This window comes from Vombatus ursinus, unplaced genomic scaffold, assembly GCF_900497805.2.
Source record: "Vombatus ursinus unplaced genomic scaffold, bare-nosed wombat genome assembly UNPS02010394.1, whole genome shotgun sequence".
Taxonomy (NCBI): domain Eukaryota; kingdom Metazoa; phylum Chordata; class Mammalia; order Diprotodontia; family Vombatidae; genus Vombatus; species Vombatus ursinus.
The window spans coordinates 6,762,999-6,778,119 of record NW_020950172.1 but is presented as its reverse complement, the minus strand read 5'-3'; the positions used below and the strand labels follow the sequence as shown (position 1 = coordinate 6,778,119).

Sequence of the window (15,121 nt, the reverse complement as noted above, 5' to 3'; positions counted from 1 at the left end):
GAAAGAAAGAAAGAAAGAAAGAAAGAAAGAAAGAAAGAAAGAAAGAAGGAAAGAAAGAAAAAGAAAGAAAGAGAGCCCCAAGAAAAATAAAGAAAGTTAAAGAAGCATGCTTCCATCTGCATTCAGATCCATCAATTCTTTGTCTGGAGGCGGCTACCACCTTTCATCATGAGCCCTTCAGAACTATCCTGAACCATTATATAGCTGGAATAGTTAAGTCATTCATAGTTGATTATCCTCACAGTATGGCTGTTACTGTATGCAGTGTTCTCCTGGTTCAGCTCACTTCACTCTGCATCATTTCACGTGAGTCTTTCCAGGTTTTTCTGAAGTCTGCCTGCTCATCATTTCTTATAGCACAAGAGTATTCCATTACACTCATATACCACAACTTGTTCAGCCATTCCCCGATGGATGGGCATCCCCTCAATTTCTAATTCTTTGCCTCCACAAAAAGAGCTGCTATAAATATTTTTGTATATAGAGGTCTTTCTCCTTCTTAATGATCTCTTTGGGATATAGACCCAGCAGTGGTACTGCTGGATCAAAGGGTATGCAGAGTTTTCAGCCTTTGGGCATAGTTCCAAATTGTTCTCCAAAATGGTTGGATCAGCTCACAACTCCACCAAGAGTGCATTAGTGTCCCAATTTTTCTGAATTCAAATAGATGCACTTTTAAAAATCTTTGGCTCTAGCTTTATGTTCCCAAAGAGAAAGCATTCTTATCAGGACAAATATTGACAACACAGATTACATAAGCAGCCCTCTATCAAACATGTTACCTAAATAAGACATCTAAGGGCAGGTCATAAATGGCCAAAAGAGATCCACTCTATACTAAAAATGAGGTGATAATGTATTCCTTGTGGCCCAAGCCCACACCAATTTGGGTCCATGAGCTTCCCATGAACCTCCCATGGCTACACGAGCTCTCCTTTCCTTCATACCTCCGCCCTGTGGGCCCCATGCGTAGAGTTCTGTCCTTCTTCACTCTGCTTCCTTGAGACTTGGCTCCCATGCCACTTGTGACATACGAGAGGCTTTTCCCAGGCCCCCCAAATGCTGGTAATAGCCCCTCCTTCTCTGAGATTGCCTTCTACCCACCCTCTATGCATCTTGCATGGACCTAGTTATGTACATGTTGTCTCTCCCATTAGAATATAAGCTCCTTGAAGGCAGGGGTTGTTTTTGCTTCTCCTTTGTATACCCATCCTAATAAATGAATGTTGATTAACTGATTGACTGGTTCTACCTCCCTGGAAATTGGTTGTTTGGAAGGACAAAAAATTAAGGGAAAAAAAGCCAGAGATTCCAAAATTCATAATTTTGTTCCTTTGGAAAAGTCTAAATTCAATGGACATATTTCCATTTCAAGCACTATTTTCAGGAACTTAATGTCTGAGGCCTGCTGGCACAATTCAAAGACAAAGTTAAACTCACCAATCGGACTAAACAACTTGAATAAGGTAAGTAGCCCTAATTCCTCCTTCTGAAGCACTTCAAGGCCTACCACATGCTCTTCTCCGAGCAGTCCCATGAGCTCAGCAGAACAAGTCTGAGGAAGCTGGGGCTCAGGACAGTGAAGTGACTCCATGCCCAGGGCTGGCAGTCCTCCAAACCAAATTTTCTCACGCCACATCACTACACTCGCCCTGCGCAGGTCAAAAGACACCAAACCAGTTTTAATCTTCCAAAATGTCACTGGTTCAGGCAGCAGAGCGCCATGTGCCTGACACGCCAGGGTGCTGGCATAGTGAACTACGTACAATGAAGCAGCTAAGCATGGAAGGCTAAGGGAACTTCTCATACCTTCCGGAGAAACTTCTTGTTTCAAAGATGAAATCCTGTCCTCAGGCAAAGGAACATTTGGGTGATTTTGTGAGAGTATTCACTGAGGGAAAGATTTCTCTCCAATCTCCTTGCCTAAAAAAACAAAAGGGAAAAAAATTAAGTTTGGCATAAACCATTTTTAACTAATGACACACACCCCATACCCAAAAGTTTCAAAAATGGGGGAATGACCATTTCTAAGGACACTAAGGACAGACTGCTGGACTACTGTCCAACTCCAGTCTGGGACCGATGAAGGCTTCTTCCTGGCTGCAAGGTCTTCGAGTGAAGAAAGGATGACCACTTCATAAAACCACAGGATTTCAGAGGTAGAAAGGACGTTAGAGACCATTGTGAAAGAGGGAGGAGGAGGGGCAGGGGAAGAGACAGAGACATAGACAGAGAGACAGAGGGACAGAGAAAAAGAGACAGAGAGAGATGGAGACAGAGACAGAGAGAGACACAGAGAGACAGAGACAGAGAGACTGAGGGAGAGAGAGAGAGAGAGAAAGACAGAGGGAGACAGAGAGAGAGGGAGAGATAGAGAGACTGAGACAAAGAGAGACAGAGAGAGACACTGAGACAAAGAGACAGACACAGAAAGACAGAGACAGAGACAGATAAAGAGACAGAGACAGAGAGAGGAGAGAGAGAGAGAGAGAGAGATGCTTTCAAATTTATAAAGTATATCTGTGTATATTACCTCATTTGAGATACCTTCCCCAAGACTCACTATTCCATACTTCCACTCTAATTGTTAGGAAGCAGTCTGTCGCTGTATCAAGCCTAAATCTACCTTGCTGCATCTCCCACCTGCTGCTCCTACCCTGGGACCAGGAAGACGAACCGAATCCCTCTTACACAGAACAACAGCCCTTGAAGACAGCTGCCATATCTCCCACCTTCTCCTCTGCAGTCCTATCATCACTAGTTCCTTCGACTGGAAGGAACAATATGGCGTGAACACAAGGTCCCCTTCCCTAGACAGTTAGGCACCACAAACTGAACACAAAAGTCCCGATGTAGCCTACCCCCTGAGAGGACAGTGGGACTGCCTGACTTCTCCCCGGGGCCCAGGAAGCTCCTTACTGGCATAACCTCAGCACCCTGTCAGATCTCATCAGCCTTGGCTCTCTGCCTCATCACCACCCTCCGCCCCTGGGACTGGAGGGTGGGACCATGAACTCAGCTTCCATTTAGGAAGAGATCTCGGCTCAGACAGCTCATTTCTCTCCTGGCTGCACTGCTCTGGGCCTTCTCTGGCGGACTTCAGCACCAGCTCCTCACCCCCTTTGCAGCCTTCTTTTGTGGGTCTTCTCCCCCCAACAGACCGTAAGCTCCTTGCGAGCAGGGACTGTCCGTCCTAGCTTTTGTATCTATATCCACGGCACTTGGCACGGTGCCTGGCACATAGGAGGTGCTCAGTAACTGTTTACTAACTATTGACTATCACCTCCCTTTTTCCTCAGCACTCAGTCTCTCTTAGGGCAGCCCCAGATCCCACCACACTGTCTCAGACTGAGCTTGCAGGTCACTGACCCCCACTGCCCAGCTCTTTTTTTTTTTTCCCAGAAGCACTGCTCTCTAGTCATGCCTCCTTCAACTTTTACTCGTGAAGCTAATGTTTTTACTTCTAGCGCTTTGTTTTATATCTGTTCCTATTCAATTCTAGATGTTCCATTCGGTCCAGTGTGAGAATGTGGACCCTGACTCAGTTACCCAGCCATCAGCTCTCCGTCCCAGCTTCCCTCCAGATCTTTGTCCAAATCATCGATAAAGATGTTAAACAGCAGCCTGTAGCCCAGGACGGAGCCTTGGCAAATGCTGAGTGAAGCGGCCCACCCTTCCACAGTGACAAAGAGCCATGAATGATCGTGCTTAGAGGGCCCAGTCACTGGACCTGCTTTAAGCCTCCTGGACCCTAACCAAACTGGACTCATCTCTCTCTCTCCTTCCACTCCTTCCACAGGCGGAAGGCAGGGGCCTTGAAGCATGCTTTGGTTAGGTAGCTCTGCTATAAGCGGGGTTGCCTTGTCGGGTCAGTCCTATTTAAGATGAGGCCACAAGGGCTGTGAGGACCACTTTACGATTCAGGGGTGAGTCATTCCTTTAGTAAGACATCCTAGAATCTGGCCAGGAATTAAAGTCGAACTTACTGGCCTATTCTACTCACTTGTGTTTTCAGAGAGCAGAGCATTTGCTCTTCCCCAATCCTGTGGCACCTCTCTCACTCGCCACCATCTAGCAAAGGTCCCTGAGTGTAGCCCAACCACTGTCAGGCAGGTGGGAGGGGGATTTTTGTGGACTTACAGATTGGACTACATGGCGTCTTAGCTCTCTTCAAACTCTGAGATTCTGTGATTCTATGAGTCAAAAATACAGATCACCTGAAGGCCAAGAGAAAAGGGCACGACATGTACGAAGTTGCACCATGTTACATATGACTGCATAAAAGACACTGTTGGCAAGGACATGGTGGCAGGTTAGTTAGGCCAGGTCCGTTCCCCAAGGAGGCAAAGACAATCACCATGACTAACAAGCCCAATGGACGAAGTCCTTGACTCCGAAGAAATTCCACCAATCAACGTCTCTCCTCTTCTGGGACCTTTTCTCAACTGGTATGTCAGGTCACCCCCTCCCCTCTTCCCCATCCAAAATTGGGCTCTGCACCTGGAACCACCCTGGGCTTTGTAAGCCAGCTTTGGCCTGACTCATCTGGCTGGGATCCCGGCCTCCACAGTACATCTGGGCCATCTCTGTGCTCATCCCCTTTATGTGCTGGCTTCTTCCCCGTTAGCATGGAAGCTCCACGAGGGCAGCAGGTGCACTGTTTGCTTATATTTGTGTTCTCCAGCACCTGGTACAATGCCTGGCACGTGACAAGTGCTTAACAAATGCTCTCTACTTACCTCCCCACCTACCTATTTTGGTGGGGCCTCCTAACCACCTTCTGTCTACCTCAGTCTAAAAACCCTACAGACCCCCCCCTCCCCAGGCAGCACAGAGCTAGCAGGGAGGGCTGCCCAGTGCTGGGCTTTTCCTGGACGTGCACTCTCACCCTTTCCAGGCTCCACATGAATGGGGCACATATACCCACATATCTTCTGTCTACTAAATATTTGGGTGGGTATTATTTACGCCACAATAATTCAACTCAATGTGAACTTTGTCTATGCCTCATAATCATAGGCCTAGTTAACTGAGGCAGGGGGCCAGTCAAGTTATAGGCATGCAAAAGTCACAAAGCTACAAAAGAACCAAGAGGACACGAAAAAAGCTGAGAGGTGGAGTGTCTTATTCGTGGCACGGCCAGGAGACCAATGACAGTGGGTTGAAGAGTATGCGGTGGGGAGTGAGGTGTAAGAAGACTGGAAAGGCAGGAGGAGGGGAGGCTATAAAGGGCTTTGAATGCCAAACAGAGCATTTTATATTTGATCTTAGAGGTGACAATTGGAAGCCACTGGTGTTTACTGGGGGGAGGCTGACATGATCGGGCCTACTCTTGAGGAAAATCACTGTCGTGGCTGAATGGAGGATGGACTAGAGTGGGGAAAGACTTGGGGCAGGCAGACCCTCCACTGGATCCTCACAACAACCCTAGGAAGTAGGTCGTACTATTATCCCCATTTACAGATGAGGAAACTGAGGCAAATGGAGGTAAAGTGACTTGCCCAGGGTTACCAAGCTAGTGTCTGAGGCTGGATTTGAACTCAGGTGTTCTTGGCTCTAGGCCCAGCACTCTGTGCACTACAGCGCCCCCAAGCCATCCTCAGAAGCTGCCCCAGAAAGAAAAGTTAACCGACAATTCATTTCAGGCCTTCACTCACAGAAATTAGCATTTTTAAAGGCAGCTCTTTTAAGCCCTGTTCAGACAGGATTTTAACAGTTCAATTCCATCTGATCTTTCAAATATCTATTAAACGACTACAAAGTACAAGGCACCCTGGCGCAGTGGACAGAGAATGAGGAAGACACGGGTTCGCATCTTGCCTCTGACATTCGAGTAAGCTCAGGGACTGTCTTTTGCCTCTTTTTGTATCCCCAGAGATTAGCGCAGGGCCTGGCATTTAGTAGGCGCTTCATTGGTGTTCACTGTGAAATAAGAACCCTCTGCAGACTGAGCCACCCAAAGTCAGGGAGAAGACACCAGGCCAGGGCTGGCCAGACGCCAAGCAGTGAGAGCAGAGCTGCCTGCCGGCGGGAGCAGAGGCAAACTCGACTGTCCCGAGCTCTGCACAAACTGCCAGGCAGAACCAATGCTCTAAGCCTGAACCCACTCTCCCCAGGGACTGAGGGGACACTTCGGAGAGGGAGCTCCTCTCCGAAGAGAGGAACACGTTTGCACTTCTGTTATCTTCAGAGTAAATATTCCTCTGTAAAAGCTAGCTGATGTTAATGGCTTAAAATGAAACGGGAAGGTTACTCCCTAGTGGTGAAGAGTGGGGGAAGGGAACAAGCAGGAATGGGGGCTTGAGGCAGTGGCATCGGAGCAAGACCCTCAGGGTTGCCCTAGGGCCCTGATGGCATGACTAGCCGGCCTTGCCCTAGGAAAGTGAATCCAGAGTCACAGCCAAATCTGTTTGGCTGTTCACCGCCCAAAGATGCTAACGCCTCTGCTCCCAAACGTCCTCTCTGGCAACCTTATTTCTTATTTCTCCTCTGACCAATGGAAGACGGAGAAAGACTAAAGATCCTTAGAGGCAGACCCTGCATTTGGAAGTCTTATTCCATTTACTGTCCATTCGGGTCTGTGCTTGAAGCTGCTCCTGAACCACATGGCCATGATTTCATCTCTTGAGATGAAGTTAATCCCAAAAAAGGTCAAGCTGAGGTGGAGGCAGAGGCAGTTCAAGAGAAAGGGTCTGAAATTTCACTAACGTTCAGATCATACCGCCAACTTTTCTTTTTGAACCTGCAGAGGCTCAGCAAAGGAAAAAGCCTCTAAGGGGGGGTGCAGGAAGACCACAGCAGAACATGTAATTTTCTAATAGTTCAAAATGAGAAATGAGGTGAATGGCTACAAATAAACTTTTAAAAATATAACCATACATCCCAAATTGCTGCATCAGTAATACAGCCCACACTTGCCAGTAATGTCTCATCTGACAGTATAAAACACAGCCTGACACACCAGTATTCTGAGTGGCATTTTACATTTCTAGTAGCATTATTATTTGCCTACATCATTTGTACCCATTCTGAATGAATGAATGAATGAAAGAAACATGCATTTATTAAGCCCTTATTATGTGCCAGGCACTGTCCTAAGTACTAGGGATATAAATACAAGCAAAAAGAAACCCAATTCTTGCTCTCAAGAAGGGAATACTCTCATTCTAACGGAGGAAGGCATGATTTCAAAGTCTAGGAGGTCAGGAACAGGGCCAGACGAAGGATAAAGGCAGGCTGCCCTGAGTTCCTCCACAAAATGGAAGACCCTGGAAAAACTCACCAATGGGAGTTGAGCCACGGTTATCCAGGGGCCTGGCCAGTGGAGCGAAGAGGGCAAGTAGCACCAACTGCTCTTAGATTATATGTCACTGGCTGGGGGAGGGGACAGGATCCCTCCCTTCTGGGAAGCACCAAAGCCACAGGCCCAAAGCTGCCCACTCGGGCAGGAAGGAGCAGGACACCATCTGCGGCAACTGGAGAGCATCTGGAGCATCTGGAGAGCAAGGGCTGACTGTGCTTTGCCTTTATAGCCTCAGAGCTGACACAAGGCTTGGCACATAGTAGGTACTTAGTAAATGCTGTCTGACTTGACTTGTTGACTAGTCAAGCATTCTGAATGAATGGTGGATTTGGAAATGGTTCAGAGGAGCAACAAAGCTGGTAAGAGCCTACATTTATAACACACTTGAAGGTCTGCAAAGCACTTTCTTCTCAACAATCTGGGGAACCACTGCTGGTCCCTTGCAAGTACTGTGATGCCTATTCTACAGTTAAGAAAGCTAAGGTTGCTCAACAACTCGGTCGGTCTGGGTCAGAGGTGAGATTCGCACCCAGCTCCCCTGGCTCTTTCTGCTCTGCCAGGATTTCTCTCAGCCAGTCTTTCAAAAGTTCAAGCAGCTCTGGAATGCACGTGGAATCTCCCTCCCTGGGGTCTAAAATGGGAAATGTTACCCATTTATTTAAGAGAATTGTATATGGCCCTGCCTGAAAAATGAGGCAAATGGTTTCTTGGGATCCTATGAAAGTAACTGTCCCTGATAAATGTTGTCATGAGGCCTGTTGGAGCACTTTTCTAGTCCCATCCTGTCATCGCTCCATGACAAGCGAGGAAGACCCTCACTCTGAGGGAGACTGTGGCTGCTCGCTTCCGCATCATTCGAATCCCAATCCATCTCTGACTTGTCAGGACCCTGGCTGCAAGGGTTGCCCTCCTGTCTGCGTCCAGGAATGTCCAGCTTCCCTCAAGCGCCACTCCCAGAGGAAGCCCACCTGGACCACCCCAGTGCTGGGGCCTACCTCCTCTGAAGTTACTTTGTAGATTTTGTGTATTTAACTTTCCCGTGCAGACTGCTCCCCCCTGTCCCCCCAACCCAATACGAGTTCCTTGTGGACAGGAACTGTTTTGTTTTTCATCCACTGTGCTAACCAGTGTCTGCTACACAGTAGGCCCTTAATAAGTGCTTGTTGAATTGCAGAACTAAAAAAGGCAAGAAACAAAATCCAGATTTCCTTCCTCTGTGGTCATAAAGCCATGCTCTCCCCAAACGTAATCAATTTTAAAACAGACAACCAGGACCCATAACAAGGGGACCAAACTGTTTCTGAAAGGCTCAAAGACCTCCGGCTTGCACACCAAGGGAAGATCATCCAGAGAGAGGTTGCTTTTATCTGGTCACGAATGGCAGGCAGGCCTGTGTGGAAAATGTGTTTGCTCTCTGAAAGCTCCTTATCTGTGTTTGAAGACCAATTCTTGCTCACAGTCAGGAAAATGAGAAAGGGAAACAGCAGTAATTAACATCAAAGAGTCCCCAAAAGAAAATTCTAAGTACTTTGAGGAAAAGAAATAGTCCAGAAAGAATTTAACTAAAACTTTCATTTTGCAGAAAGGATTTCAGTCAGCAACAACAGACAAATGCTTAAATATGATTTCAAATCCTTTTTAATGTCCAGTAGACAGAATGGCTTAAATGGTGACATGCTAACTCCAAACGCCAATAACAATCAAAAACTCAAAGTGGTGCCAGAATCAAGGAAAAACCAATTACAAGGATACGATTCCATTTTTCGCCTAGAAAGATGCCCTAGAGTAATGGGATAATTAGATCCAATGCCTGTATCTCTAATAGGGTGGATAATAACAAAAATGAATATAATAAAAATGAAATTAAGAAATGACATTTATACAGTGCTTTGGGGCTTACAATGATTCACAGCATTGCTTGGAAGTACAGGACAAGCATAATTATCCTCCTACTCCTTACTGAGGAGGAAACTGAGGTTCAAAGAGGCTATCTGACTTGAGCGCAGTCACAGAATAAATAATAATAATAGCTAGTATTCATATGGTACTTTAAGGTTTGCAAACGCTTCACAAATATAATCTCACTGCATCCTCACAACCACCCTAGGAAGTTGGCACTGTTATCATCCATTTTACAGATGAGGAAATAAGAGGTGATGTGACTTGCCCAGGGTCACCCAGCTAGGGAGTATCTGAGGCTGAATACGAACTCAGGTCTCCCTGCCTCCAGGTTCCCCCTCCCCCCTGGGCACTCCGGTGCCCCCTAACCACCTAGTATAGAATTCAGAAGCAGCAGACTTAGTAAAGAACCCAGGTCTTCTGCCTAGGCAGGTACCTCAGGACTCAGAAATGGTTCCAGCAATGGAGCCATTTGGAGACTATTCCTTAGAAACAAGCTGAACAAAGAGTTCATGTGCTGTTGGAAACTGTATGTTCAGTACAGGGCAAAGGGATGGTGAGCCCAAGGATGTCAGCCTCTTGATTTTGTGGTCACTTCTACTCTTGTAGGCACATGAGCTACGCGAAGCAGAGGGCTCTGGGAATGAATGAAGTTTCTTTGTGCCCAGGTGTGCGGGGGGGTAGGAGGCACTTTTCTGGGTTGCTGTGCACAGCTCCAGCTAATAGTGCCTCACTAAAAAACCCAAAAAGGAACCCGGCCAGAAGCATCTCAGGCAGGCCCAGAAGGGGACACACAACCAAGGCGATCGCTTCCCCCTCCTGCCATTTTATCATCCTACTGCTAGGCCTGCCAGACCCCTCTGCTCTAGCCTCTCCCTTAAAGCCCCCCTTTTCCCAAACTCCCCACCAAATTCACAAGCTTCCCCACATGCCCTGACTCTCCCCAACCCCATTAGCCGTTCAGTAGTCAAGTCTACTGGATTTAATTGTCTATCCTCATAAGCCATTTCCTCCCAAGGAAATGAAAACTCCCTGGAGTCACTCTCCCAGCACCCAGCATAGCCCCTGGCACTCAGCAGGCCCCAGAATTGGACGGAATCTCTAGGATTCCTCCTCTCTCTCCATCTACACAGCCAGCAGCCACGTTTAGCCCTCATCATCTCTCACCTGGACTTTTCTGATGCCTCCTGATTCTTCCCTGATTGCAGACTCTCCCCTCTCCGGTCTATTCTCCATACAACTGTTACCCCAATTTTCTGTGGTGACTGCCTATTGCCCTATGGAATAACTCAATTACCTACCCTGGCATTTCAGGTCCTTCAGAGTGTGGTGTCAGCAGAGAGGCCTAGAGCAGCCTAAACTTCGCTCCCACCCCTTCTCCTCCAACGCTGTCTACCCTGCCAGTTTTCTGAACTTAGCATTCTCTCTTTGGCCTCCAAGCCTTAGCACAGGCTGTCCCCTGTGACTAGAACACACCCCCTCACTTTCCCTATTAGAATCCTCCTCAGCTCATCTACTAATACCTATGAAAAGTCTTTCCTAGTAACTGGTGTTCTCTTTCCTTAAATTACATTGTTATTAATTGATCCATCCAAAGATTGTATTCTCCAAGGAGAATTTGTAAGCTCCAAGGGTGTAGAGAGCTGTTTCCAGGTTCTCTTTGTACCCCAGGGCCTGGCACTACTATTACCCTTGTTATGTATGCAGGAGGTATGTCATAAATGCTTGCTGAACTTAATTTAATTGTTAAAGGTGAGATTTAAAGGAAAAGTCTGCCCCTTGTTTCATGAGTTTGATTATTTTTGTTGCTATTAAGTTTATAATTTCAAAAATTTACAGACTCTAGAAAACAGGAACAGAGGTGATAAAGGTCAGCCTAGAAGAGGACACTGTGCTCAAAAGCTGTTGTTCGCTATTTATTAAGGTTTTGCCTCATTTAAGCCTGGCAGGGAATATAAGATTCTGCCCCTTGTTTTGTCTATTTATTTGATTAGTTCTTTGATTGGCAGTTAGTAAGTTTAAAATTAAGTAAATAAGGTCAACTTCCTGGTGTCCTTGAGCAGCCTAAGCCTCTCACTTCAACATGCCCCAGACCTACCCGACACAACCCACTTTCCTAATTTCTTCTTCATCAAAACTTACCTTTAAGTCTTTTGTTTTCTATTAGGAATCATGAGAAACTGCTGATGTTAATGTGCTCTATGGGGATGACTTGGCAGCAAGGGCACAGCCAATTCAACCCAGACCCGAATCCTGTGAGAGCTCCCTCACAATTGGTCTAAGGTCTACTTGAAGACTTGCAGGGCGGTGAGCTAACTACCTTCCTCCAGCAGCTCATTCCCCCTCTGCAAAGCCTGCTGAAGATGTCTTTCTTAACCTCCAGCCTCCATCTGCCTTGATCCATCCACTGCTCCTGGCTCTAAGCTCAGGCTTCAAACACTTGACCACTTGCATGTACCTCCTAAGTTCTCCATTGTTCAGGCTACACAGGCCCCATTCCTTCAACTGATCATGACCTGAACTCAAGACTCTTCCTCATCTTGGTTCATCCTCCCTGGAAAACCTCCAGAGGGAGGGTAATATCATTGCAAAGCCCCAGTACCCAGAAATGAACACAAGACACCAGGCCACGAGACCCAAGAAGAAGAAAGAAAGCAGGGCCCTCCTCTCCTAATCCCTGGAAGATACTTCTCAATGGAGCCAAAAGCACATTAGCTTATATCAGAGTGACCTAAAACCCCAAGATAATTTTTAAATGAACTGCTTTCTAGCCATCCCTCCCTGACCTTGTCTTTGTGAAGTTGAATTTTTGAACTTAAATGAAATACTTTACATAGTCTAATAAATTCTATTTTATTCAATTTGGCCCAATGTTCTAAGCTGTCAAGATCCTTATGAAATCCCAGTGGAGATACTCCAGAGATTTGTGTTTAGCCTGGGGCTCCTTAGCATTGGTATTGGTACATTTTATAAAGATGTGATGGTACACCTATCAAGGTAGCTACTCTTTCCAGCTCTGCGTAATCTGCAAACGTGATATGTATGCCATCACATCTTCATAAAATATACTGATACAAACGTTAAGCAGCCCCAGGGCCATGTGCAAATCCCTGGGGTACCATCCACTGGAGACATCCTTAAAAGTGGACATCTAAAATTCATGACCACTTTTGCAAGTCTATCCATTCACCAGTTTCAAATCAATCTCACTATATTATCTATGCAGAGAAACCAAAGTTATATTCCAGTGTCAGAAATTTATTAGCTGTGTGATCTTAAATTTCTGTTTACCTCAGTTTCCCGATCTGTAAAGAGGAAAACAATAACAGTACCCTCCCAGTGTTGTGGTGAGGATCAAAATGACAGAAAGATTGTGACTGATTGTGCCAGTCACTGTGTTAAGTGGGTCATGGGTTATGGGTCCGCTGACTTGTTAGTTGTGCCTGTTTTGCTAATAAATCGTAGCGCCTGGGTTGTTTCCTCGGTTATTGTTAATTATCCACCACACAATCACCTAGTCTACTCCCTTCCAACTTCTCCACTAGAACAGCATGATAGATTTTATCAAACACTCCACTAAAAAACAGGAAAACCAGACTGACAGTGAGCGTCCCGTGCACTCTCAGCTGACTAACCCTGTCACAAAAGGAAACAAGGTTAGTCTAGCAGAAGCTGTCCTTGGTGAAGCCAGCCTGCCTTTGGCAATCACCGCTTTCTGTTCTGGAGGCTCAACGGCCCTCGCTTAAATGAGTACTGAATGCTGTTAAGAACCAAATCAAGCTCAATGACCTCAAGGTAACATCTGCCTTCCTCCTCCAACCCTGCAGCAAGAAGTCTTCCATTCTGCACAATCTTTCGACGACCTCTGATGGGCTACACTCGCTTCCAAGAGTTCTTTCAGTCCCGAGAAGATCATGCTTCTGGGCCACTAACAGCAGCCAGTTGCTTTCTTACTATCTCCATACCTTGGATATCAGCTTGGTATCAGTCATATCTGTTCTGCCCTTTTCAGTCCAAAGACATTCTCCTTGGTGGAGAAAACAGAAGAAGAAAGGACTGACAGCTGAGCCTTCCTTCCTGTTACTGGCTGTCATCATCATGGCCTCCTCAGACAGCCTCCCTATTCCTTCTATGATGCTGTTCTTTTCCCCGCGTAAAGGGTAAAAAACAGGTGGTCAGCCTGAGCTTTTGGCATGAGCCTCCATTCACTCTAAACTATAACATTCCAAATATGATTCTGACATAATAGCGTCGCTGCCAACTCAAATGAAGCTAGCAACTGACTTCAATTCCCAGGTCTTCTGGCCCTGAGAACACCTGCCCTCTACATATACTCTAAACTTGTAGAATTGAGGGCCAGTCACTCAATGTCCCTAGGCCACCCGAGGCCTGGTTTAGACTTAATGACTGCTATACTTCATGATCCCATGATGTGAATATGGGCCATAGTTCTATCTGCAGAGTGGTGAAGTAACTCGCCCAGAGTCACACAGCTAGTAAGAGTGTGAGGCCGGATTGGAACTCAGGTCTTCCTGACTCCAGGTCTGGCACTTTGCCCATTGCATCACCTAGCTGCCTCTGACTAAATACACTGTGGTCCATCAATGTCATGGAATGTTAACCTGTGATGAATACAAAGCAGCATGGAGGGAGATGAGCTGATATGAAGTGAAGTCAGCAGAGCGAAGAAAACAATATATGACGACTACAACAAAGGAAACTGAAAAAACCACCACAAAAAAATAAAAAATGAATGTTGCAAAATTACAAAGAACAAGCTGGCCCCAAAGAAGAGATATGAAAAGGCATCTCTTTCTACTCTTACTCAGAGGGGGAGGTCCATGAGTGTAGAATATTACATACGATGTCAGATTTTTTTACAGATACTGATTGTTTTTGCTGAGTTTTCATTTTTCTCTTTAAAAATCTTTTGCCACAAGGAATAGCTCTCTGAGAGGTGAAGAGGAAGAATGCTGGGGAAAATCTAGGTGATGTAAAACAAGAGATATCTATTTTTTAAAAAGGAGAAAGAAATTGTGAAAGTGACTCTCTTGAGAAGTGTGGACTTCTGAAGAAAGCCAGGAAGTGAATTTGGGAGAGAAAGAAATTTAGGAGAAACTGAAGGAAACTGGAGCACCAGAGAATACAGATTTAATCTGACCAAAGAAAAGGATGAAATAGTAAGGATCTGAAGAGAAGGCTCACGGGGAAAGGAGAAAGTAGATGGCAAGGCAATATTAATTAAGGAAATGTAATTAAAACAAATTGGTGAAACAAATAAGAGCATGGTGAGAAAAGGGAAAGGAAACAGTGCAGCAACCAAGTGAAGAGGTAAAGAAAGGCTTCAAAGGTCATGCAAGGTCCTTACAAGCAAAATTGTTCAAAATACATGGCAAAGAACCTCAGGCTGCATGGAAAGCATGCATCATTTTGAAATGATTTGCACTACATGCTCTCCCCTACATTCTCCCATATCTGTATTTCTGTCAAACGGCCACCATCGAGGTCACAAGGAAAAAGGGAAGGGACAGTAGGAACTCTCTCCATACTCAAGGTATTCAGGGATAAACAAGTATTTCTGAGATAGTCACTTCACCTCTGCCTCAGTTTACTCAATTGTAAAATGGGGGTCATAATAGCAACTCCCTCCCAGGGTGGTTGTGAGGATCAAATGAGAAATTATTTGTCAAATGCTTGGCACAGTATGTCCATCGATCGAGGAATGGCTGAACAAGTCGTGATATTGTATTATTGTGAGGGAATTGTGCCATAAGAAATGACGAGCAGGAGGATTTCAGAAAAACCTGGAAACACTTGAACGGATGCAAAGTGAAGTGAGAAGAACCAGGAGAACATTGTACCCAGTAACAGCAACATTGTAGCAATGATCAACTGTGAATGACTTCCCTATTCTTAGAA

At 45.8% G+C, this 15,121-nt stretch overlaps 1 protein-coding gene across 4 annotated transcripts in view; it reads right to left on the bottom strand.

Annotated features, from left to right (window-relative positions):
- Nucleotides 1–15,121, bottom strand: part of PPP6R2 (protein phosphatase 6 regulatory subunit 2) — a 137,305-nt gene that overhangs the window by 111,079 nt on the left and 11,105 nt on the right. For all 4 annotated transcript variants that reach the window (XM_027854384.1, XM_027854383.1, XM_027854385.1 and 1 more), the window contains exon 2: nt 1,810–1,923. The gene's annotated coding sequence lies outside the window, so the exon portion shown is untranslated. The remainder of the gene's footprint in view (nt 1–1,809; nt 1,924–15,121) is intronic.